Source organism: Bos javanicus, chromosome 15, assembly GCF_032452875.1.
Source record: "Bos javanicus breed banteng chromosome 15, ARS-OSU_banteng_1.0, whole genome shotgun sequence".
NCBI classification, from domain to species: domain Eukaryota; kingdom Metazoa; phylum Chordata; class Mammalia; order Artiodactyla; family Bovidae; genus Bos; species Bos javanicus.
Genome location: NC_083882.1, coordinates 56,489,736 through 56,516,027, shown reverse-complemented (window position 1 = coordinate 56,516,027; position 26,292 = coordinate 56,489,736). Strand labels below are relative to the sequence as shown.

At 37.7% G+C, this 26,292-nt stretch overlaps 1 protein-coding gene across 6 annotated transcripts in view; it reads right to left on the bottom strand.

Annotated features, from left to right (window-relative positions):
* Positions 1 to 26,292, bottom strand: part of ACER3 (alkaline ceramidase 3) — a 158,980-nt gene that overhangs the window by 115,433 nt on the left and 17,255 nt on the right. The window contains exon 1 of one of the 6 annotated variants that reach the window (XM_061380945.1): positions 22,419 to 23,114. The exons of 4 other annotated variants lie outside the window; for them this stretch is intronic. The gene's annotated coding sequence lies outside the window, so the exon portion shown is untranslated. Of the gene's footprint in view, positions 1 to 22,418; positions 23,115 to 26,292 lie in introns of those variants that run through there. One more of the 6 variants, XM_061380944.1, reaches the window with a different exon arrangement.

Below are 26,292 nucleotides of genomic sequence, written 5' to 3'. Positions count from 1 at the left end.
AAGACTTAAATGTAAGATCTAAAACCATAAAACTTCTAGAAAAAAAGATAGGCAGCATGCTCTTTGCTCTTTGACATTAGTCTTCGCAATATTTTTTGGATGTGGCTCTTCAGGCAAGGATAACAAAAATAAAAAAATAAACAAATGGGACAATATCAAACTAAAAAGCTTTTGCACAGTGAAATAAATCATCAACAAAAGAAAGGGGCACCTACCAAATGGAAGAAGATATTAACACATAATATGACTGATAAAGAGTTAACATAAAAAATATGTAAACAGTTCATACAACTCAACATAAGAAACAAACAGGGAATTCCATGGTGGTCCAGTGGTTAAGAATATGCCTTCCAATGCAGAGGAAGTGTGTTCAAGCCTTGGTTAGGGAACTAAGATTCTACACACCATAGGGCAACTAAGCCAATGAGCACAGCTACTGAGCCCAAGAACTCTGGAGCCTAGCACTGCAAAGAAAGATCCTGGATGCTGCAACAAAGATCTCATGTGCCACAACTAACACCAAATGTAGTCAAAAAAATAAATAAAATATTAAAAAACAAACAACCCATTTAAAATGTGGGAAGAAGACCTGATTAGACATTTATCTAGGGAAGACATACAGATGCCAACAGGCACAGAAAAAGATGCTCAACATCCTTAATTATCAGAGAAGTACAAATTAAAACCCACAAAAAGGAGATATCACCCCACACCAGCAGAATGGCTACAATTACATATGAAAAAAAAAAAAAAAACACAAAAAGCAAATGTTATCGAGGATGTGGAAAAAAGGTAACCCCCATACACTGTGGTGGTTCTTCAAAAACTAAAAATAGAACCACCTTACGACCCAGCATATATATCCATGCCTGGGTATATATCTGAAAAAATGAAACACTAATTCAAAAAGATACAGGCACCCCAGTGTTCATAGCAGCCTTATTTACAACAGAAAAGATATGGAAACAACCTGAGTGTCTATCAACAAATGAATAAAAAGATGTGGGAGTTCTCTGGTGGCTGGTGGTTAGGATTCTGGGCTCTCACTTTTGTGGCCCAGGTTCAGTCTCTGGGTGGGGAACTGAGATCCTGGCAAGCCAAATGGCGTGGCCAAAATAAATAAAAGCTAAAAAAAATACGTGAGATACACATAAAGATGCACGCGTACACAAACACACGATGAACTACTACACAGAAATTAAGAACTGCAATTTTGACATGTTCAACATGGATGGACTTGGAGGGTATTATGCTAAGTGAAATATGTCAGAGAGAGAAAGACAAATACTGTATGATTTCACTTATATGTGGAATCTGAGAAAACAAAACAAATGAATAAACATAACAAAACAAAAACAGACTCATAGATAAAAGAACAAACAGTTGGTTGGCAGAAGGAATAAGGATGGGGCGGGGTGGGGAGTGGATAGGTGAGGGAGATCAAGAGGTACAAAGTTCCAGTTACAAAATAAATAGGTCACTGGTATGAAATGTACAGTGTGGTGATTATTACAGCCAGTAATTACTTAACATCTTTGTATGGTAACAGATGGTAACTAGATTTATCATTTTGAAACATCTAGAAGTAATCAAATCACTATGTAGTTTGTAAACCAGGAACTAACACAGCATTGTAGGTCAATTATACTTTAAAAATAAATTAATAGAAAAGGTACAAACTTCATTATAAGATGGCTGTTCTACAATGTGTGTGCTAAGTTGCTTCAGTCATGTCCAACTCTGTGAGAACCCATGGACTGTAGCCCACCAGGCTCCTCTGTCCATGGGATGCTCTAGGCAAGAATACTGGAGTGGGTTGCCCTGCCCTTCTCCAGGGGATCTTCCTGGCCCAGGGAACCAACCTGAGTCTCTTATGTCTCTTGCATTGGCAGGCAGGTTCTTTACCACTAGCACGAGATCATATAGGAACGTAATATATATATGATAAATATAATTAGCACTGCTGTATGTTATATATGTTGTTAAGAGAGTAAATCCAAGCTGCTTTCCAGAATGATTGGAACAAGTATTCTATTAGTAGTATGTAAGGGTGACTGATCACACTATAACCCTAAAACTGAACAATACAGTATCTTATTTAAGAGATGAAAAATTATATATCATTATATTTCTTTGGATTACTGAACTATTTTTGTCTATACATTTTTATTTTTGTTTATTAATAGTATATTTTATGAAAAGCTTATTCAGGCCATTTAACAACCTTAAGGCTTAATCTCCTCATATGTACATTAGGCATAATACCTATCATTATGATAAAATGCTACAAAAGTACACTGAGTTGGTACACAACAAATGTTACCTCTTCTCCTAAGATTTTATTCTGTAATAAGATATAACAGTTTTATTCTAATACTGTGAAAGAATTTAGAAAAATATACACCTATAATCATTTCTTAGAAAAAACAGTAATAGATTCATTGGAATGTATACATAATCTTAAAAAAAAAATAAGTGGTTATTCTAATATTTATTGTGAAAATTATAGTTGGTATACCATGGTTAAAGGCTTCCTTGATGATGCATGGTAAAGAATCTGCCTGCCAATGCAGAGACACAAGAGACTCGGGTTCAATCCCTGGGTCAGGAAGATCCCCTGGAAAAGGAAATGGCAACCCACTCCAGTCTTCCTGCCTGGGAAATCCCATGGACAGAGGAGCCTGGTGGGCTACAGTCCATGAGGTTACAAAAGAGTCGGACTTTGTTACTCAACAACAGTATCATGATAAGCAACAATAATTTCATAAACCTGGACACTGTTGGCTTATTTTCTTTGAAAATAGTCTTGTAAATCTGAACAGTTAAAAAGGAAGAAGGAAAAAAAAATGAAAGCACTCAAAGTCACCACATGAGACTGTTATCCTTGTTGCCAACAATATGAAAGACGTAACCAGAGAAACAGATACAATCATACCAGCAGCAAGTCCACTAAGAACAAGTTAGATAAATACCTGGAGAAGGAAATGGCAACCCACTCCAGTATTCTTGCCTGGAGAATCCCAGGGACAGAGGAGCCTGGTGGGCTGCCGTCTATGGGGTCTCACAGAGTCGGATACGACTGACACGACTTAGCAGCAACAGCAGATGCACATACAGGCTGCTTCTGTCAATTTCTCAGACTTTAAGAGTAAACTTTTTAACTTGCATATCATTAGGTCACTCCTTTACCCTATGTATTAGATCCTAAAAGTTCACCAACACCTCATTGTGTTAAACCAACAACTCTGTACCTCTTTCTCCGAGAAGGCAATGGGAACCCACTCCAGTACTCTTGCCTGGAAAATCCCATGGACGGAGGAGCCTGGTAGGCTGCAGTCCATGGGGTCACACAGAGTCGGACACGACTGAATCGACTTAGCAGTAGCAGCAGCAAATAAATACCACAGGTTTCACAATAGATTCATTTGAAATCATATCTGGTGAGTTGTACTTTACAGAAGACTTTCAAATGCAGAAGCAATCACTGGGTAACAGCACAAAAATTGCTAAACAGCAAGTACTGGTATTTCTTATAAAAACTGGTTCCTGGCCCAATCTGTATCATAAAACATTATTACTGATCCACTCCTTCTCTAGGAATGGGTGAAGAAAAGTAGGAGTCATGCTACACAACATGAACTTTAATTTCAGAAACTTTAAAATGTAGAAAAAAGAATAATGGTACCAACACATCTACTGCCTAGAGCTGATCACTGCTTATATTTTGTCTTGTCTGCCTCAAGGTTTTTACTTTAATAAAGGGAATAAACTATTAATATTACAGATAAAGTCAAAATTACCCATCTCTCCAGTTCAACTTCCCTTTACAGACTTCCAGAGGTAGTGGCTGGTGTTACTTTGGTATGCATTACTGAAATTCATTTAAAAATTATTTTACATATGTGTCCATAAACATACAGTTTAGCTTTGTGCTTTTGATGTTTACCTAAATAGAGTAACTCTGCATATATCATTCCACCAATAGTTTTTGTTTTGCTTTATATAATTTTTATTTAGTTAGCTATTTTTGGCTGTGCTGGGTCTTTGTGGCTGCACGGGCTTTACTCTAGTTGTGGTGAGCAGAGGCTACTCTCCAGTTGCAGCGTGTGGGCTTCTCACTATAGTGCTTCTCTCGATGCAGAGCACAGGCTCAGTAGTTGTGTTGCTCTGCTGTGTGTGGGATCTTCCTGGATCAGAGATCAAACCAGTGTCTCCTGCATTGGCAGCAGATTTTTTACTACTGAAGCAACAGGGAAGCCCCCCACCAATAGTTTTTATTAATAAAAATTATAATTGAGAGATCCAGTAGATAGTTTGAAGGATGCTCTAGTTCATTTCTTTAAAATTACTGTACAGTATGCTATTATAGGAATATACTAAATTTTACATATCTAAGGAATAATGCTAAAGCTGAAACTCCAGTACTTTGGCCACCTCATGCGAAGAGTTGACTCATTGGAAAAGACTCTGATGCTGGGAGGGATTGGGGGCAGGAGGAGAAGGGGACGACAGAGGATGAGATGGCTGGATGGCATCACTGACTCGATGGACGTGAGTCTCAGTGAACTCCGGGAGTTGGTGATGGACAGGGAGGCCTGGCGTGCTGCGATTCATGGGGTTGCAAAGAGTCGGACACGACTGAGCGACTGATCTGATCTGATTCTCATTTTAATGGACATTCTAGGCTGTTTCCTACGTTTTTCTATTAAACAGTGTTTCAGTGAAATCCTTATTTATGTACACGTATACAGGTGTTTGTATACATGCTTCATATATATAAAAGAGTCTTTCTAGTTCGGGGAGAAGGAAAGGAAAAGACGAAAGGGGTGGAGAAGCATCCTAGCTATCACAGGAAGCAGAACAAAGAACGGGAATGCTCACTGGAGTAGAGTTCCCTTACATCCATCCTCACTATCACTGCCAGATTTCAGGCTCTTACCTTGACTTATATGATTAAAAGTGTAGTAAGTGAAAAGTTCTAGAACAATCCATGCTGAGAGTATTATTTCACAAGCTGCTGCTAAGTCACTTTAGTCGTGTCCGACTCTGTGCGACCCTATAGATGGCAGCCCACCAGGCTCCCCTGTCCCTGGGATTCTCCAGTCAAGAACACTGGAGTGGGTTGCCATTTCCTTCTCCAATTTCACAAGCAGTAAGTCAATAGATACTGTTTCACTTTTGATAGAGAAATGCAGGTTCAATATTTTTTTTAATTTAAAGGTAAGCTCCTATAGAATGGGAAAAGTGTATCTTCTAAATTACTTTGTAAAGACATGTAAGGGTCCAGCTATGGTTTTTCCAGTAGTCATGCACAGATGTGAGAGTTAGACCATAAAGAAGGCTGAGTGTCGAAGAACTGATGCTTTCTAACTGTGGTGTTAAAGACTCTTGAGAGTCCCTTGGACTGCAAGCAGATCAAACCAGTCAATCCTAAAGGAAATCAATCCTGTATATTCATTGGAAGGACTGATGCTGAAGCTGAAGCTCCAATACTTTGGCCACCTGAAGTGAAGAGCCAACTCATCAGAAAGACCCTGATGCTGAGAAGGACTGAAGGCAGGAGGAGAAGGGGATGACAAAGGATGAGATGGTTGGGTGGCATCACCAACTCAATGGACACAAGTTTGAGCAAACTCCAGGAGACAGTAAAGGACAGGGAAGCCTGCTGTGTTACAGTCCACGGGGTCACAAAGAGTTGGACACGACTGAGCGATGACAATAAGTGTTCAATAAATTCATTAAGTCAGATAATCATATCAAAAATATTACCTCATGTATATTCACATTTTTATTTTAAAAATGTGTGTGTACGTGTGTATATACATATAGAAATAGAACAGTCTGGAGAATATATAACAAATAACTAACTGGTCTTAAGAAACTTTCTCTAAGGCCACAGGCATGGGATGAGGGTGACGTGGAAAAGCAGTAGGAGCCAGTACCATGGATTGTAAGCACCTGCTTGTGCAGTGAAATTGTGTGTCATGGACCTGCTTGAGCAAGGTTTCATTTTTACCAATTTCTTTTTTTTTTTTTTTTAATTAATGTATCTGGCTGTGCCTGGTCTTAGTTATGGCATGCAGAATCTTTAGTTGCAGCATGCAGGCTCTTAGTTGCAGCAGAATTTATCAGTTCCCTGACCAGCAATTAAACCCAGCCCCACTGCATTGGGAGCAGGGATTCTTAACCACTGAGCCACCAGAAAAGCCCTCAGTTTCATTTTATAACATGATGCTGGTTACAATGATTACTGGTGCTTTCATTTTCTTTTTTTCAGCTTCTTTGTATTTTATTTTTTTCCTTCACAATATTTTGAAGAGTTAATGTGTTTGAATACTTCCCCATGTCTATTATGAGCTCCACAAAGACTTTACCATTGCTGGGAGCTTCTCTGGTGGTCCACTGGCTAAGATTCCGAGCTCCCAGTGCAGGGGCCCAGATGCAATCCCAGGCAGGCAACTAGATCCCACATGTTGCAACTAAGAGTTTGCATGCTGCAACCAAAGATCCCATATACTGTAATGATGATCGAAGACCCCAAGTGTGACAACTAAGAGCCGGCACAAATAAATAAATAGATAATTGTTTAAAAAGACTTTAGCATTGTTTCTCTCAGGCTTAGCATTGTGTATGGCATATTGAAAGTAATCAATTAATATCTACTGACCTATTAAAAATGTTCTACAATAGGAAAATAATTTCTTCTAACAAGAAAAACAAGAAAAGTTGTTTTCACAAAGAAAATTCATATGAACATAGCATCAATTTTCTAAATGTAACATACCATAATGGAGGTTGATAAAAATGCTATCAATTAAAACTTGACCTAGTATAATTGATGAAAAATTCACAGAAGAGACATTTGAGTGTGCCTTAAAGGGTGAATAAGAGTTAGACACATGCAAAAAACAGTATTCAGGGCAGAGATAATATAGGGATGTACAAAAGCAAGAAAGAACACGGTATGCCTATGAAACCACGAGACATAACTTATGTTCAAGGAGCAAGTCGGGGAAGGAAAAAAACCTACGAGGATGGCACGGCAACCCACTCCAGTGTTCTTGCCTGGAGCATCCCCACGGACAGAGGAGCCTGGCGGGCTACAGCCCATGGGGTCGCAAAGAGTCAGACACGACTGAGCGACTAAGCACAGCACAATATAAACATAGGTAACATGTTTGTGATCTCTGTATAGAACTGTAAAAAAATTTGAACTGTATCCCAGAGGGAGCAAATGGAGAGCAAATGATGCAGAAGAAAGACAAAAAGACAAGTAAGTTTAAGATACACCTGACAGACTGGAAGGGGACAAAAAGGACACTTTAGCAATAGTCTAAATAAGTGATCGTGAGTATTCTCATAATACTGAGAGTTATTTACTTTATTCACTGTATTGACATTTGCCCTGATGGCACAAAGGCAATGCTGGGTACACCTGCTGGCACCTTTGCTCAAATCAGGGCAGTAGCAACCAAACTATACTATATTCTTCCCCACCACATATTGTATTCTTTCCCACCACTGAACATTCAGTTTTGCAAAAAAGGCAGTTTCATGTGAAGTGATGACTGTGCTAATTAATTAACTTGACCACAGTAATCATTTCACAATATATATGGGTATCAAATCATCACGTTGAACTTTAAATATATGTGTGCATGCTCAGTTGCTAAGGCATGTCCGACTCTTTGCAATCCCATGGACTGTAGCCCACCAGGCTCCTCTGTCCGTGGGATTTCCTAGGCAAGAATACAGGAGCGGATTGCCATTTCCTTCTCCAGCGGATCTTCCCAACCCAGGGATCCAACCCGTGTTTCCTGGGTCTCCTACATTAGCAGGGGAATTCTTTACCACTGAGCCATCTGGGAAGGCCAAAACTAGGCAAGGGGGCACCCAGATTTCAACCGGGAACTTCTTTAAATATATACAATCTGTCAATTATACCTCAATAAATCGGTGGGGGAGGGGTGTTAAAAAAGCAGTTTCAATCAGCAATGTCTTTGATGAAGGCTTTCATTTAGATGAAGATTTTAATGCTTTTTACTTTGATAAAAATAAGAAAAATTACTAATTGCATTAAATCTAACATGCAATTTTTAATATTCTCTGTAATGAAATGGGAATCTGCATAAAGAACTAAAAATTTTAAAGCATGATAGTCATTTCAAGAAAAAATATCTGTGTCACTATTTTGAGTTGTGATCTCAATTTTTCCATGAAATGTCAATTTATAAGAACTCACAGGTAAACTATGATTATTCATTTATGGATACAAAATTCTATTCATCATTTAAAACTATCTAAATTGTTATTTCCTTTGTGAAGCCTTCAATAAATCTTCACCAGACACCCTAACAGAGTCAGCTGCTTGTTCCTCTAAATGCCAGTATCACTTGGTTGATTTTTTTGTTTCTTCACTAATCCCTGACCTCTCTAGCTGTCTTACTCTTCCTGGTGTGCCAAAGGCACAGCGTATGCCTTGTGCACAGTAGGTGCTCCAACATAACTGTGTAGGGCAGAATCCATTTATAGCAGGACTAGGAAAGCTCTATCCTTATCGCTGGGAACACCTGGATGTCTGGATCTTGGACAAGACAAGATCAGTTGGATTTAAAGATGTGCTGCTTAGAGTCTAAAACTGCCCTGGTGGCCTCTGAATCAGTGTTCACTGATGGTTTTTACCTGTTAGAACTCATTAGTCTGCCTACCTTGACTATATGACCAGAACGACATAAAAATATCCCACTGGGATCTTCTACCTTGAGTGCTCCTGAACCCAAAACTTATCACACAGATCTCAGTGGTTCAATCCAGAGATGAAATAGACATGTGTATAAATCAGGATCTTGAGTTTTCCTTTGACATTCCCCACATCCTCAATGCTTGTCTGCTGTCTTTCTCTTGCTGCACCATATCCTTTGCCTTCAAATAAAAGCCTTAGGTAAATATGCTCTATGGAGGCCTGTGAGTCCTTCAACTATCCAAACTTGTGAAATCTTGCAATAATACTTTCTACACTTCTGTGTATATAAAAATAAGCCACAGGACCCAGCTTATATCCATGTCAACATCTTATAAAACAAAATTTTCTACATTTTATAAATACTTTCACATCCACTAACACTAAATTCCCAAAGAGACCCTGTAGAGGTGTAGTCTCACCATTTACACTGGAAAAACTCAAGCACAAAAGATTAAATGACTTGTCTACAGGAGCTCAACCAGTTAGGGGCAGAACTGGATTCAAGCCTAGTCTGGACCTCTTGGCTATAAGAGGCTGACCCCAGTGGTTGCAGCAATCATAGCTGACCCTTGAACAACAGGGGTTTAAACTGCACAGGTCCACTTACTCACTGATTTTCTTCAATAAATAGGTACTACAGTACTATACAATGCATGATTAGTTGAATCTGTGGATGAGGAACTCTGCATAAGGAGGGTCACCTGTAAAGCTACACAGGGATTTTCAACTATGCTGGGCTCAGCAGCCCTAACCCCTCTGTTGTTCAAGGGTCAATTGTACATGACTATGCTGTAACTTGAGGATTTAAGGTAATATCTCTGTATCCTGATAAAAGTTTCCTGAAACAAGTCACAAAGACATCAGCATTAATCTATTAAAGAGGTTAACAGTAACATACAATGTTGTTAACAAGAAGCTGAACATATTTACCCCTTCACTCCACAAATATACGAGCACCTATTATAGGGCTTAGGCACTGTGTTAGGTAGAGTTTACAGTTTTAGTGAAAAAGTGAGACATTTTAAAAGAGAGAAATGAATACTTTTTCAGTTCATGTATGAAAGGAAAGCTTGAATGAGTGCATAATTTGATATTCTAAATTCTTAAGAAAGCCATTGAACAGTGTTTAAATAGTACTTTAGCGTGTATAAAGTTATTTATTACTTTACCTAATTTGATCCTCAAAACAAAGCTGAGATATTCGTAATTCAGTTTGACAGCTAGTTCAGTTCAGTTCAGTTCAGTCACTTAGTCGTGTCCGACTCTTTGCGACCCCATGAATTGCAGCACACCAGGCCTCCCTGTCCATCACCAACTCCCAGAGTTCACTCAAACTCATGTCCATCGAGTCGGTGATGCCATCCAGCCATCTCATCCTCTGGCGTCCCCTTCTCCACCTGCCCCCAATCCCTCCCAGCATCACAGTCTTTTCCAATGAGTCAACTCTTCCCATGAGGTGGCCAAAGTATTGGAGTTTCAGCCTCAGCATCAGTCCTTCCAATGAACACCCAGGACTGATCTCCTTTAGAATGGACAGGTTGGATATCCTTGCAGTCCAAGGGACTCTCAAGAGTCTTCTCCAACACCACAGTTCAAAAGCATCAATTCTTTGGCGCTCAGCTTTCTACACAGTCCAACTCTCACATCCATACATGACTACTGGAAAAACAATAGCCTTGACTAGACGGACCTTTGCTGGCAAAGTAATGTCTCTGCTTTCCAATATGCTATCTAGGTTGGTCATAACTTTCCTTCCAAGGAGTAGATGTCTTTTAATTTCATGGCTGCAATCACCATCTGCAGTGATTTTGGAGCCCAAAAAAATAAAGTCTGACACGGTTTCCACTGTTTCTCCATCTATTTGCCATGAAGTGATGGGACCAGATGCCATGATCTTAATTTTCTGAATGTTGAGCTTTAAGCCAAATTTTTCACTCTCCTCTTTCACTTTCATCAAGAGGCTTTTTAGTTCCTCTTCACTTTGTGCCATAAGGGTGGTGTCATCTGCATATCTGAGGTTATTGATATTTCTCCCAGCAATCTTGATTCCAGCTTAGGAAAGTAAAAATTTAAATTAAGTAATTTGTTCTAATATATGTATAAAATCATGCAGCTTGTATAATAAGGCAGTCAGTATTCAAATGCAAGGGTACTAGTAACTTATTTTCTTTCTACTTTATATTTCTCTTATTCTTATGTTGATTTGGATTTACATGTGCTATTTCACCTTTTGTTTTAAAAATCCACAAGATGAAACTCATTAAGTAAAGGTATCATAATAATTATTTGATATTTGGGTATCATAATAATTATTTGGGTATCATAATTATTAATAATTTATCATTTAAAGTAAAATAATTTAAATGTCCTAGGTTTTCTTTTTTCTCCCTCTTTTTTAAATTGGAATATAGTTGATCTACTTGTCTTCCTAACTGATGATTATAAATAAATATTCTTAAACATTTATTGAATGATATATCTTTAACCTCTGGGTAATTTTAAACAGTTTTTGGGCAAATGAAACAAAAATCATTCATTTCTTTCAGTCAGCTTGTGGATCAATATAATGGAAACAAGTAATTAAATTTAGTATTTTCTAAACATGAAAAGCTGTCTGAGTTGTGGAATTTTTTGAAAATGTATAATTAGTTGTTAATGTTTAATAGTATCTCAATCGTGAACAGTGTAAGAAACTTTTTTTTTTCCCCAAAAGAAAACATTACGTAGGGCTTCCCTGGTGGCTCAGTGATAAGGAATCCACCTGCCAATGGAGGAGACACAGGTTGCTTCCTGGATCTCTGATCCAGGAAGATCTCACATGCCCTGGAGCAATTAAGCTCCTGTGACACAACTATTGAGCCTGCGCTCTAGAACCCAAGGAGCTGCAACTACTGAGCCCATGTAGCACAACTACTGCGGAGAAGGCAATGGCACCCCACTTCAGTACTCTTGCCTGAAAATCTCATGGGGGAGGAGCCTGGTGGGCTGCAGTCCATGGGGTTGCTAAGAGTCAGACACCACTGAGCGACTTCACTTTCACTTTTCACTTTCATGCATTGGAGAAGGAAATGGCAACCCACTCCAGTGTTCTTGCCTGGAGAATCCCAGGGACAGGGGAGCCTGGTGGGCTGCCATCTACGGGGTCGCACAGACTCAGACACGACTGAAGCGACTTAGCAGCAGCAGCAGCACAACTACCGAAGTCCAATGCCCTAGAGCCTGTGCATGCACGCATGTTCAGTCACTCAGTAATGTCTGACTCTTTGCGACCCCATGGACTATTGCCCACCAGGCTCCTCTGTCCGTGCGATTTTTCTGGCAAGAATACTGGAGTGGGTTGCCATTTCCTCCTCCAGGGGACCTAGAGCTTGTGCCCTGCAACAAAAAGAAGCCACGGCAACGAGAAACCTGCACATGGCAACTAGAGAGTAGCCCTCGCCCACTACAACTAGAGAAAAGCCCAAGCAGCAACAAAACCCAGCACAGCCAAAAATAAATAAAATAAAAATTTTAAAAAGAATACATTAAAACTACAAGTTAATGAATCCAATTCATTTAACTTAAATTCTCAGTGTTTGAGCTAAATTCCTAAGCAGTAAGGAAAAAATTATAAACACTGTAAAACACAAGTTTCAAAACTTTTTTAAATCCCAAATCTCTCAAATGAACTGTTCTAGTTCTTTCTGAATCCTTTGGGCCAAGTTCCACTGAAACTAGACTTTTTTTCCAGGGTATTCACTGCCGAAGTGTCAGCTTTTAAAGGTCTGAAAAAACCTGCTTTAAAGAAAACCAGAGAAAATGAGATAGGTCAGCCAAGACAAGTGTGCCATGTAGCAAATAGAGGTTTCTCTGTGATCCAACTAAAATAGCAGTGCTGTTATACCCATACACACATATAACTGTAATATTTCTATGGTTTTTCCCATTAACCTTTAATCTAAACATTAATTTTTTTTAAACTTGGTTTTGATTTTACATGAAAAAAATAAAGAGAATGAAATAGTGAAAAAATTCACACAAATTAGGTAATAAAAGAAAAACAATAAAACAGCGTACCAAAATCTATTGAACTTCTACGTCCAGAAGTATCCTGGTGATTTTATTTACATAATCTCTTTTAATATAAACTATCACCTTGTGAGCTGGGTGTTATCATTTCTATTTTACATATCAGGAAACTGAGACACAGTAAGAATAAGAACTTGCCCAGTGTATTCCTAAATAGGAATATCTAGATTAAATCTCATGCCATTTCTCTTTAACGAAAGCTGTTTCTCCTACCCATCATACAAAAAGAAAAAGAGAAGGAAAAAGATAAAAAAAGACACAATCATGAGCATTGGTCTACTTGAACAATTTTTAGAGGGAAGCAAACCACATTAATTCTGGCAACTATCTTACATTCATCTGAACCTGTATAGAATTTATTCATTTGTACTCCATAAAAAGAAAGAAATGATGCTATCTTAAAAACAATTCCTTCACTGGTGTAATGAATCATTTATCTTTTTTGCTATTTATCTTTTCACATTTTAAAGCTTATATTCTAGCTAACACATAACCTATTGGGAAAAAAATCCATCATATGACATTGCAAAGAAATACACATATAGTAGGTACTTAGTAAATATTTGTTGGTTGAATACTTTGTATATTCATAATGCCTTGAAATCAGTAAGTATCTGAATAGCTGATGATATGATTAGCTGTCAGTGACTCTGGTCTTAAAGTTCTGGTTTTGGAGTTCAATTTGAAAAAGGGTTCTATCTTAATTGATCATGACACATTACTGGTTATCTGACTTGATTTATCATTTCTCTAGTATTCTTCATTTTATCAAAATGGCTTCAGAATGACAACCAGGCAAAACAAACCTTTTTTTATTCTGTAGATTACAATGGGCAGAATATGCCAAACAATTCCATACTCATTTAATAAATATTTACAGCAAATTTAATCTATATTAGACACTATGTTAAGTGCTGTGGATACAAGCCTAGAGTTAAAAAAACTTTTTAACCTGAGGCATTATCAAAACAGTAGAGGATATAGACATATAAATAAATAATATCAATACTGTATGAAGTATACACACATCATTCAATAAATATTTATTGAAAACTTCATACAACAAACACTGTAACAAGACCTGGGATACAGCAATGAACAAGGTTCGAGGGTCCCTGCCCTCACAAACTTTATAACTTAACATGGCTTCAAAGACTTCCTAAGTCTCCAGAAAAAATAAACTCATAGTCAAATATCACAAGAACACATGAAGTAATGTACCCATAAAGAAATCAATGAGTAAAAGAAGCGACAAAAACAAATAAGCAGAGATGAAAGATACTGAAATTAATGGACACAGAATATTTAATAAGTACATTTAGTATATTTAGAGAAATAAAAGCAACAAAAAGAACCAAGGAAGGAAAAAAAAATCATCAAAAATCGCCATACAGATTTTAAAAAGAAATAAGAGAACTTTTAAAAATGAAAATATATAGCAATTAAAAATATTAAAGAGAAAAAGTGAATTTAGAAGAAAAAAAAATAAGCTGAATTAACCAAGTAAAGAGAGATGAGAGGGATAAAGAGGACATTCCAGACAGAAAAGACAGTGTATGCAAAAACATGAAACCGTGAAGCTGAATTCTGTGTCTGAGGAAATAAAAGCTGAATTATATTGCTGAAGCATAATGTGCAAGTGTTTAAAAAGGCAAGCGATTACATCAGAAAAGTCATCCAGGGCTAGACTGTGAAAGCCTTCATGCTCTATATTTCTCAACTCTATAGTCTATGTGTGCCTATACTGATACCTGAAGTTCTTATTTTATATACAAATTTATATGAATATACAGTAAATAATATTTCCAGTTTTTAAATATATAAATCCTTAGTTAAAAGAAAATAGCTATTGGGCAATTTGGCAGACAACCCCCAAATCCTCTCTTTACAAACACCTAGATAGGCCGAATAATATTTAATAGGTGTATTTTTTTTTTCTAATAGGTGTATTTTTAAATGCACAGCTGAGCTCCCAAGAGATAAAAAGGTAATTCCAAGAAGAGGAAAGAAAAATGAGAGTAAATTGAAAATCAATATGGTATTTGGGTATGACTCTCCTACCAAGGGAAAAAGGTAAGGCAGTGAAATGCCTGACTCCGTACCATAGGAGGCTGAATTTAATGATCACACAGGAATAAAAGATGAAGCACTGGACCACACATGTGTGGGAACTGGATCTGAGATCATCTACGTAAAGCTGAGATGCTTGAGAGACAATCCACACAGTAGCTAAGTGAAGTAGGAAATTAACTACCCACTATCACAGAGAAACAAGAAAGCTTTTCTATGTAGAAAAAAATATAAATAAAACAATAAAAACAATTACCACACTTGGAAATATAAAAACAAGATGTGCAACAATCACTTGAAACTCAGTCCCATGATCCTCACCCCTGGCATACATACCCTGTGTAACCCTGCAAGTGGACAGAACCTGTGAACTGCTTTTAACCAACAGAATACAGTAAGGTGACAAGATAGATGTGACTATGTGTATGTGATAACATTGCATAAGATTGTAGCACCCATTTTGCTAGAGGCTCTCTTTCCCTTGCTGCTTTTGAAGAAGCAAGCTACTATTTAGGGGGTTGCTTATCTTTTTTTTTTTTTTTTAACAGGTTTTAAATTTTATTTTATTTTTAAACTTTACAATATTGTATTAGTTTTGCCAAATATCGAAATGAATCCGCCACAGGTATACCCGCGTTCCCCATCCTGAACCCTCCTCCCTCCTCCCTCCCCTACCCTCCCTCTGGGTCGTCCCAGTGCACCAGCCCCAAGCATCCAGTACCGTGCATCGAACCTGGACTGGCAACTCGTTTCATACATGATATTATACATGTTTCAATGCTATTCTCCCAAATCTCCCCACCCTCTCCCTCTCCCACAGAGTCCATAAGACTGATCTATACATCGGTGTCTCTTTTGCAGTCTCATACACAGGGGGTTGCTTATCTTAAGGTGTCCCATGTGGTACTGGAGAAGTCTCTTAAGACAGCAAGGAGATAAAACCAGTCAATCATAAAGGAAATCAACCCTGAATATTCACTGAAAGGAGTGATGCTGAAGCTCCAATACTTCAGCCACCTGATGTGAAGAACCAACTCACTGGAAAAGACTATGATGCTGGGAAAGATTGAAGACAAGAGGAAAAAGGGACAGCAGAGGATGAGATGGTTGGATGGCATCATTGACTCAACGGACATGAGTTTGAGCAAACTCTTGGAGATGGTGAAGGCCAGAGAAGCCTGGCATGCTGCATTCCATGGAGTCTCAAACAGTTGGACATGACTTAGCAACTGAACAACAATAATCTGACAAATTACTGAGGATGGCCTCTAGGAGCTAAGGGTAGCCACTATTCAAAATCCAGTAAGAAACTGATACCTCATGTCTAAAACCACAGGGGGCGGATTATTCTAAATGGAGTCCTCCCTATTCAAGCCTCAGGTGAGACTACAGCCCCAACTAACCTACAGCAACTGTGAGATGATAAACATGCGTTTACTTTAAGCCACTAATTTGTGGGTAATTTGTTATGCAGCAAAGAAGACTAATACAAAGTGGAGCTAAATACTGCAAAACAACAGAATATAAGTTAAGAGGAGCATATTGAAAGTTAAAGGAGGTTCTCTGAAAAGAACAGATAAGTTTGCCTTTAAGTCAAATATGCATTAAAAAAAACTTCCCGAGTAGCTCAGTTGGTAAAGAATCTGCCTGCAATGCTGGAGACCTGGTTCAGGAAGATTCCCTGGAGAAGGAAATGGCAACCCACTCCAGTATTCATGCCTGGAGAATCCCTCCTGGACAGAGGAGCCTGGCAGGTTACAGTCCATAGGGTTGCAAGAGTCAGACACGACTTAGTGCTATCTTTCTTTCTTTTCAGAATAAAACTAGGACAAACCAGTAACTCTCAAAACAGTAGAGGGAAGAAGGGAATAATAATTTTTTTTAAAAAGCCTATCAATGCCAAGTTAAGTTTAAAAATATAGGGAAGAAAAAATTCTTATAAATGTAGGATAAATAAACAGCATTAAAAACGGTGTAAATAAAAAATGTATCAATAATCAGAGTAAATATAGTAGAAAAAGAATGAGACTGAATTTTTAAAATAACAGAAATAGTTACCTGCTATTTACATTACAAACACCTAAAACACACAGAACAGCTCAAAGTAAAAACCTGGAAAAAAAAAAAATATGCCAGGCAAAAGAATCTTTCTTTCTCTCTCTCTCTCTCTCTAAGCATAAATTCAACATACAGCTTAAGTTTCAAGTCATTTCTTGAATTAGTACTCTTTTGATCTTACCTCTTAAAGAAACAAACCATTGTACCAATCTCACAGCTAACATAGTAAAATTTCATGAAAATACCTACACAGCATGCTTATCACATAATTAAGAAAGATTACTCTAACAGAGGACAATAACAAGCAAGACAGGCAGTATACATGACAGGGATGGAACCTGGGCCCCTGCAGTGGAAGCTCTGGGTCCTAACCATTGGACTACCAGGAAATTTCCTTCATGAAAGTTACTGAAGAGTAACGACTTTCAGAATGCTTAAAAAGTGACTCAAAATCCCATTAACTAATTCTTTCTTTTTCTTAAGTGTGTAACTAATCAAAAGGCTTCAATCCTTTAAAAACTTTTGAGACAAGAACAGATGATTTCATATAAGTAGGATTTATTCTTATGCTTACTGTCACACCTTTGAATTTGCTTATTACTTTTCTCTTAGTCTTTAAAGGCACTGATTAAAATATCTTTTCCTTGAAATAGCTTAATCTGAAATACATGTGGCCATCCATATCCTAAAAATCATTTCTTTTACTGAAATAAAATTTAATTTTAAGAAACCAACAAAAACACATACAGCCTACAGAATGTGAAATATTTAAAAATACAATGTTGGCAACCAATTATATGACTTTTTATGATGATTTTCTTGATGCATCTAATACAAGGCATATAAATTTATTTCAAGCTACCTTTGTACCTCAGTTTGAGTTTTCCTTTGCTTTCTCATCATCTACTCATAATGTTTATACTCTCTTAAAATTAATTTAGCTTTAGTCCTCCAATCTCTTACTGAAAATATTTCAAAGAAAGTTGAGGACAACGACCTTCTCTGACTTTTATAGCTATTTTATATCTCCTTTCTCTTATCGTTTCTTCTGACTGTTCTTAAAATTTAAACTTTATCTATATGTTGTTCTTGATAACAAGCCTTATGTTTAAAAAGTGAGGGCACCACAGCACACAGGCCTGCTTTGTTGGATTCTTCTCCTTTCTAGTTTCACCCTCATTCTTCACCAATCCTAGTCTCCCCTCCATAATCAATATTCTCTTTAGAAGATAACTGTTTCATGAAAACCTTCCCAACTTAATAACATCTTCACTTTTAATCATGTAACTGTAACATGTTAATATATCTCCCACATGTTACGCTGTCATTGTCATGGTACTCTACAGATTTGTTCTGAGCTGAGTGTAGAAAGATTTACTTCTCTGGCTAAAACCTTCTGAAGGGTTTTGATCACAAATAAAATAAAAGCTGAATACTTTATTGTGGACTACAAAGTCAACACTACAAAGTCAAAAAACTACAAAGTCAAAACCCTGCCTACCTCTTCTAATTATGCTTCTTGCCCATCTGTTCCAACAACACTAGCCTTCCTAATGCTTCCTAGCTTCCAAAACAAACCAAGTCTATTATTCCAGTCTCAGGGCCATAAGCAGAACTGCCTTGAACATCACTACCCCAGATAACCTAACACTCCTTCTTATTCTTTAGGTATTATGTCCAATATTACCAACACAGGGAACCCTTCCTTAATAACCCTCTCTAAAGAAGTCCTCTAGCCATTCTCTGTCATATTGTTGTTCAGTCTCTCAGTCGTGTCCAACTCTGCGACCCCATGGAGTGCAGCATGCCTATTACCTTGTTTTATTTCTTAATAACATTTATCACAATTAGAAACCATTTATTAAAATAGACTCATTTATGTATTTGTCATCTTCCCTCATTAGAATGCATTAGTACTTGTAATAGCCATGTTTTCTGGTTTTTGTAATTTCTGCTTTGATACGTGGGGTCTTGCTGACCTTGGTAGGACTGTTCTTCCCAGGGCTAGCTGCTGCTACTGCTAAGCTGCTTCAGTTGCGTCCGACTCTGTGCAGTCCCATAGACAGCAGCCCACCAGGCTCCCCTGTCCCTGGGATTCTCCAGGCAAGAACACTGGAGTGGGCTGCCATTTCCTTCTCCAGGCAAATAGTGTGCCAACTAGCTAGCCCTGCGGAGAAGGCAATGGCACCCCACTCCAGTACTCTTGCCTGGAAAATCCCATGGACGGAGGAGCCTGGTAGGCTGCAGTCCATGGGGTCGCTAAGAGTCGGACATGACTGAGCAGCTTCACTTTCACTTTTCACTTTCATGCATTGGAGAAGGAAATGGCAACCCACTCCAATGTTCTTGCCTGGAGAATCCCAGGGACGGGGGAGCCTGGTGGGCTGCCATCTATGGGGTCGCACAGACTCAGACACGACTAAAGCGACTTAGCAGCAGCAGCAGCTAGCCCTGGGAAGAACAGTCCTACCAAGGTCAGCAAGACCCCACATATCAAAGCAGAAATTACAAAAACCAGAAAACATGGCTATTACAAGTACTAATGCATTCTACCTGAGGGAAGATGACAAATACATAGAGTCTATTTTAATAAACGGTTTCTAGTTGTGATAAATGCTACTAAGAAATAAAACAAGGTAATAGGCACGCTGCAGTAAGCATACCTTTTATATCCCCTGGAGAAGGAAATGGTAACCCACTCCAGTATCCTTGCCTGGAGAATCCCATGGACACAGGGGTCTGGTGGGCTGCAGTCCATGGGGTCGCAAAGAGTCGGGCACGACTGAGCAACTAACACTACACTACTACTACATACCTTTTATATGCAAAGCAAACAATCCAGAGCCCATAATCCCAACCACCTCCTTTATCAGACTCCAGGCCACTATTCCCCAGCCTTAATCACTTCAGGGCCATGTACCAGACAACTAAAAACAGTCCCTAAGTCCCAGAGCCCATTGAAAAATTATTCAAACCTACCTATCCCAGACCTGCTTACCCTACCTTGCCCACTCCTTTCCACAATATTCCACAAGATTATACCACAATAAATGCTCTCACCCACATCCCCCCTCCCTCCACAACCTCCCCTCCCCTGACTGACTGTGGTGCTTCCCCATGTGGTGCTGCACAATGTGCTATGTCTTCAGCTTCTAGGGGACTGTGAGTAATACAAAAATTCCTCCTTCTTGGCAATCATTTTCATGTTTGTGTCTTATAATACCTTATTTGTGCTTAGTCACTCAGTTGTGTCTAACTCTGCAACTCCATGGACTGTAGCCTGCTAGGCTTCTCTGTCCATGGAATTCTCCAGGCAGAATACTGGAGTGGGTTGCCATTTCCTTCTCCAGGGGATCTTCCCAACCTAGGGATCAAACCCACGTCTCCTACATTATAGGCAGATTCTTTACCATCGGAGCTACCAGGGAAGCCCTAATTAAACAAATATGTACCTTTAAATAAATGTCTGACATAAAATACATGCTCAACAAATATTTGTTGAATGTATCACCTGAAGAATAAATTCCTTTGTTTCCCTTCAGTTCCTAGCATGACTGAGTTTACTCACATCATTCTTTAATACACTTTAACAATTGAATCATTTATAAAACATGTATTCTTTGCCCAATAAAAGATAGGTATCCTGTTAAGCACTAAAGATACAGGGATGAATAAAAATCAGATATGCTCTGTTCATAAGAGTTTCAAATAAGAAATAAGAATGCAAAAAAGTTGATAAATAAAATGATGAAAAAGATAATTTATAACTACTACAGGGGAAGAAAAGCTGGTATTGCTATCATAATATCAGACAAATAGAACTTTAAAATAAAAAGTACTATAAAAATAGGGATCCAGTATACCAGGAAGATATCATAACCCTAATCACATATGTGTCTAATTTAACTGTGTAGCTTCAAAACACTTAAAACAACAACTAACAGAATAATATAGGGGAAATTATCAAATCCATCAACCTATCCATCTCAATGTTTGAAAAATAAAGCAACTTTTCTCATCCTACTCTCCACACCACCCTCACCCCCAAATCAGCAGGGTTCCAGAATATGTTAATACCACAAGTGGTTTAAACAAGTAAACATTAGCACTAACAGATGTAAGGACACTACAATAATTTGAGGGTCTTTCACATCTAGCCATTATAGAGTAACTGGGACTGGACTTTCTCTTGCTGTCAACAACTAGAAAAGAGGTCAGAAGATAGGAAAAAACTCTTTCAGTCACTGAACAACAAGGTAGTGCAGAAAGGTGACCTTTGAGAAAAGGGAACCAAATGAGGTGAGTGATAAGCGTACCCCAATTTTTTGGAGGACACACTTTCCACACCATGGTGTAAGAAAAGGAAATTCAAACACAGTACAGCCATCTCATTAAACTGAGGAGACAGATTAGACTTTAGAAAGACAGAGACATTAAGATTTAGAGGACAGAATACCAAAGGAGAGAGGTAGCTCTGCAGAGAAAGAGGTCCAGAACTCTACAAGGGATCCTCTTGTGTCTATTGCTGAATACTAAGCAGCACGTGCACACAGTGCGGCTCCATTAGGCAGAGGAAAGAACAACTGGGGGGAAACTACTATAGAGCCGTAAAAGGACAGCTAACAAAGCAGACAGAAGAGAGATCACACAGAATGCATTCAATCCCTAAGGCGTGCAGTAGGGATCCCAGAAATGTCCTGTTTTCAGTAATGAAGCAAAACTAGCAAAAGAGTAAAGACAACAGCTCTAAACCCACCCCAAAACATGTTTTAAAACAAGCCATGAAAGGATAAGCTGATCAGAAATTTAATCACTGGCCAAAAAGAAGCCAAACACCCTTTTAAAGAAGACAACAAAAACAGTCTAGTCATTCAACATCACATTACAATTCCAACATCAAAAAAAAATTGCTATTTAAGTTTAAAAAGCAAGACAATCAATCAGTCAAAAGAAACTACCTAGAAATGACAGTGATAACGGAAGTGGCAAAAATTTTTTTTAAAAATATTTATTTGGCTGCATCAGGTCACATGGGAATTTCTGTCACGGCACACGTGCTTGAGTTACGGACTCCAGAGCAGACAGGGTCAGTAGCTTCAGTGCACAGGAGGAGCTGTCCCATGGCATATGGGATTTAGTTCCCCCACCAGGGATCATCCAACTCAATGCACATGAGTTTGAGAAAGCTCCGTGAGTTTGTGATGGACAGGGAAGCCTGGTGTGCTGCAGTCCATGGGGTTGCAAAGAGTCAGACATGACTGACCAACTGAACTGAATTGAACCAGGGGTCAAACCCACGTCCCCTACAGTGCAAGGTGGATTCTTAACCACTGGGCCACCAGAGAAGTCCCCTGAAACTGGCAAAAATTTTATACCAGCTATTATAACCATGTTCAAGAACCTATAGAAAAACATCTAAATAAAGAGGAGAGAATGTAATAATACATTTGTTTTCAGTAATGATAAAGTAAGATCTTACTGTCTAATTCTTCTTCATAAAAATGGTAAAATCTGGAATAATACTAAGAGAGACTTTACATGAAAGCACTGGAGAGTATAAGAGAAGCAGACTCTAATGCAGAGTATATACTTGAAGAAGGGGAGCTGTACAAAGCAAGTTCCTATTTACCCAGCTTTCGGCCTTGGGCAAAGTACAACACACAAAGAGCAGTAGAATATAACACTATAGGCTTTCTAGCCTGGGAAACCAAGAAACTGAAGTCAGAAGAAACATGACCACTGAAGAGAATGGAGAAATCCTTAAAAGGAACAACACTAAGAAGGTTATCTCCAAATTCTGTCTGCTTATATTTGTCCCATTAGAAAAACCCACATGTATGTGACAGATTGAAAGAAGTTCAGCTAAAGGCAAAAGAGACAATGGCCAAAAAATAAGAGCTTACAGTTAAACTCAAGTCAGTCAAGATAACTGTCAATTAAAACCAAAGAAACACTCACCAGGAAAAAAAACAACAAAAAAACCCAGAATCTCCACAATTTAACATTCTTACTATCCAAAATAAAATCTAAAATTATTTAACATAGGAAGAACCAGGAAAATGAAACACATTCTTAAGAGAAAAGAGTATCAACTGGGGATGAATCCCCAGATCACCCAGGCAGACAAGGGCTTTAAAGCAGATCTAATAATAATCTTCAATAAATTAAACCAATGACAAGACAAAATATGCTAACAATAATGAAAAGAGGGAATTCATGGAGAAAAATAGAAATGATTTTAAAAAGCACTAAATGGAAGTTCTAAAACTGAAAAAATGCAATATCTGAAATAAATTATTCACTGAAAAAAATGACAGGAAAAAAAGTGAACCTGAAGACAGATTAATCAAAATTATCCAATCTGCACATGCATAGAGAGAGAAAAAAATATATTTTGTAAAATGATCTGACCTTAAAAGTCCTGTTAGATGACATCAAACAGTCCAACATACTTGAACTAGAAACAAATGATAGGAGACAGAGACTGAGGCAGAAGAGAATATGTAAAGACTGACCAATCTTTTCTAAAATATGGTAAAGATAGAAGTTTATAAACATAAGATGCTAGACTTGCTGAAGGGAAATGATACCAGAAGGAAATACAGATCCTCAGACGGGAAAGAAAAACATTAGAAACGGTAAACCCCCAGCTAAGTACAAAAGTTGATATTATGCCTTTTTCTTTCAATTTACTTGTAACTTTCTTACTTTTACCATATAGTTGTTGTGACGTTCATAACACACGTGAAAGTGAAAGTCACTCACTCATGTCCAACTCTTTGCGACCCTATGGACTATACAGTCCATGGAATTCTCCAGGCCAGAATAATGGAGTGGGCAGCCTTTCCCCTCTCCAGTGGATCTTCCCAACCCAGGGGTCAAACCCAGGTCTCCCACATTGAAGGCGGATTCTTTACCAGCTGAGCCACAAAGGAAGCCCATAACATATTAGATAAAAAAAAAAAAAAAACTGCAGCATAAAAACAAGGAAAGTAGGATATGGACCTATATAACTGACTTATTCTACACATTTCTAAATTTTTCATGAAGTGGGCAGTGAAAAGTTAAGGATATACACTGTATCCCTCAAGAAACCACTAAATAAATACTACAGATGAAATGCCAATAGGAAATGGAAAGTTAAAATAAAATTCTCAAAAAGTAAAAAAAAAAAAAAATCAAAATATGAAAGAACAGAGAAAACTAACATAAAAATAATAAAACGGTAGACCCATAACCAACCATCAGAGATAAACCTGCTGGTCTGTTGTCCTGTTGATAATTTTTTGTTACTTGTTCAGAGTTTTGTTTTTAAAAGAGAAATACTTGTGATATTTCTCTGTTAGAAGAGCTTTGGGATTCTCCTTCTCCCTTCATACTTAAAAGTAAAACCGTGATTTCTAATGGATTTCTTACTTAAAAAGTTTTGAGGGTTGCTGTTTATTTAATTTCAACAATTAGTGTTTAGATCAACCAAAACGAGAGCAGCAACTGAAGAATAATGGCTCAAGGTAGGACTGAGATAACAGCAAGCAGAGAAAGGTAAAAATGACCTTCACCGGTCTCCCTCTGAGGAGCCTGCCTGTTTCTACACTATTCAGAACTATGTACTTCAAACTGTTTATACTGAGAGAATCTTCAGGTTATTAGAAGGCGTGCAAGACAACTGTATAACAGAACTGTAAGGATTTCTTTCCTCTTGCAATTACTTTGAGGTTCTACTGATTATTAAGATGCATAGTATGTGTGCTGAGTTAATTTTTACCTAGAATTTAAGGGTTCTGGTTTTGAGAGTCTGATCAGGTTAAAATCTTAACCTGATCTGAGGAAAGAGTTTTTTCCTTTGCAAGAATTACACTATCCTGGTGAGGGGAGGGGTTCTTAGACTGTAAGCAAATTAGCAAACATTCTATAAGGAAACTGGTATATCATCTTCAAAATTATCACGGTCATAATGGTCAAAAAAAACTTTAGGAACTATTCCAGACAGAATGAAACTAAATAGATGTGTGATCTAAATGTAACATGTGATTCTGGACTAGATACTCTTGCTAGTAAGGGCATTTTTGGGAAAACTAAAAAAAAAGTTAAATGGGATTATAGGATTAGATGGCAGTAATACATCAATGTTCATTGTGATTTTAGTAGCTGTATTGTGGTTATTGTAGGACAACATCCTCCTTTGAAGGAAATATTCAATAAAGTATGAGGGGTAACAGAATTATGTTAGTGACATACCTTCAAATGGCTCAAAAAAAAAGTTATTTGCACCGTACTTGAAACTATTCTTTACATTGGAGATGCTTTCAAGGTTTTTTTTTTTTTCCCTAACCAGATATAACTGTAGATTAACATATTTATATAATTACTTTCCATGCAAAGAATCAGGAAAATGTGAAAATGTGACCCAACACCAGGGGAAAAACATCAGACCCAGAAATGATGAACAGCAGAACTAGTAGATGAGGATTTAAAACACCTATTACAAATGTGTTCAAGGATTAAAAAAAAAAAATGAATATGACAAAGAGAAATACATAAACTATTTTTAAAATTAAATGAAACTTTTATAGCTGAAAAATGCAGTATCTGAAATTTTAAAATTCATTGTATGTGCTTAACAGAAGGACCAGTGAACCTGAAACTAAGGAAATAGAACCTATACAAATTGAAGCACAAAGTGAAACAGGCAAGAAAAAAGAATCAAAGGACAAGTAAGATAATAACTATGTAACACGTGTACAGGACTTGCCTGTTGGTCCAGTACCGCACTCCCAACCCAGGGGGCCTGGGTACAATCCCATGTGCCACAACCAGAGATCCTGCGTGCCGCAACTAAGACCCAGTGCAGCCAAATAAATAATTTAAAATCGTTAAATAAATAAATCTGTAAAAGACTATTAAAAAACACATGTATAATTGAAGTACTAAAAAAAGGAGAAAACAGAAAACAAAGTAGGAAAATATTAAAGCCATACTGACTTAAAATACTCCAAATTTTATTTTTTTAAAAATCAATCGACAGGCCTAAGAAGATGAAGAAACTTCAAGCAAGATTACCACACACAAACCACCATTAACATCACCACATTATCACTAAGGAACATAACAATAAACTACTGAGATCAAAGACAAAAGAGAAAACTCTAAAAGCAGATAAAGAAAAATGGCAAAGGGAATAAAGATAGCAATAAATGATGACTCCCTAAACAAACAAATAAAATCCAAACTAGAAGACAATCTAACAAGTTGTTAGCTGCTGAAAGAAAATAACTATTCAACAAGAATTCTACACCCAGCAAAAATGTTTCAAATAGGAAGGTGAAAAAAGACATTTTCAGACAAATGTAAAC